This window comes from Gossypium hirsutum, chromosome D10 (genome assembly GCF_007990345.1).
Source record: "Gossypium hirsutum isolate 1008001.06 chromosome D10, Gossypium_hirsutum_v2.1, whole genome shotgun sequence".
Classification (NCBI taxonomy): domain Eukaryota; kingdom Viridiplantae; phylum Streptophyta; class Magnoliopsida; order Malvales; family Malvaceae; genus Gossypium; species Gossypium hirsutum.
The window spans coordinates 33,578,714-33,579,924 of record NC_053446.1 but is presented as its reverse complement, the minus strand read 5'-3'; the positions used below and the strand labels follow the sequence as shown (position 1 = coordinate 33,579,924).

Here is a 1,211-nt window from a genome sequence, read left to right as displayed (position 1 = left end):
GATATGTTTATTCTAATTGGTTAAGCTTGTCCAATATTTGTTAGTACTTATCCTCTTCGTGGACAACTTTGGCCATGAATGGTCTTGGACTATAGGTAAATCTCTCATTCAGCCACTGGTAGGAATTCATAGCCGTATTCTCTGTCAATTGATAGGCATCCTCGTATGTTCGGTTCATCAAGGCTCCTCATACAGCTCTATCTAGTCCTGACCTAGACTGTGCATCTAGCCTGCTGTAGAACATTTGTAACCTTAGCCATTCAAGTAGACCATGATTAGGGCATTTTTGTATCAACAACTTAAACCACTCCCAAGCTTCGTGAAAATTCTCTCCTTCCATATACTTGAAGTTTGTGATCTCCCTTTTTAGTTGGATTGTTTTGCTAATAGGAAAGAACTTGTACAAAAAATTTTCTACAAGTTTGTTCCATGTCATGATGGATCCTAGTGATTGCGAATCTAACCAAGAAAATGTGTTATCAATTACGTAGAAGAGGAACAACCGAAGATGAATAGCGTCATTGGTGACCCCATTAAAATTGAAAGTATCACGAAGTTGGAAAAACCATTTTAAGTGCTAGTTTGGGTCCTCCATCATTATTCATCTGAATTGTAAGTTGTTCTGGATCATCGTTGGCTTTATCTTAAAATTATTTACTATGGTCGTCGGTCTTGTTATGTTGCCCTGTATTACGTTCAGGTTCGGTAGTGCATAGTTTCTGAGCGTCTATTCTTCCCAAGCAATTGGTGGCTCTATTGACAACTGTGGTGGTGGTAGTGGTAAGCGTTGTAAGTACGGATCGTCGAGTAATAGATTATCATGTGGTGGATCAACTACAATAGGTGGGTTATATGCTATTGTTGTTGCTTTCGATGATTACAGTGAACGATTCTCTCTAGATTAGTGTCTGGCTCTATAGGTGTGCCCCTACTCCAAGTCATACACTGAAATCCACAAAGAAAATAAATAAGTTAGTAAATTAAATCAATAAAACTAAAAATAAAAATCGTATATATATATTTCAAAAAAATCCTAACTATTCTATAAAGCATAAAAATTAAAATCAATTTAATGGTGAAACCTCCTCAGCAACGACACCAAAAACTTAATCACCTCCCGACGTACCAATGCCAAAAGTGAGATTACTACTATGAAAGATAATTAGTTAGGCGGTTTTTGCAAGTATACGAGTGTCACATCCCAAAAATTG

The 1,211-nt window shown here is 36.9% G+C and overlaps 1 non-coding gene across 1 annotated transcript; it reads left to right on the top strand.

Annotated features, from left to right (window-relative positions):
- The first annotated feature begins 266 nt into the window (after nucleotides 1-266).
- Nucleotides 267-373, top strand: LOC121222843 (small nucleolar RNA R71). Its single transcript, XR_005920213.1, has one exon. It is a non-coding gene; the product is annotated as a small nucleolar RNA R71 (small nucleolar RNA).
- Nucleotides 374-1,211: the final 838 nt, after the last annotated feature.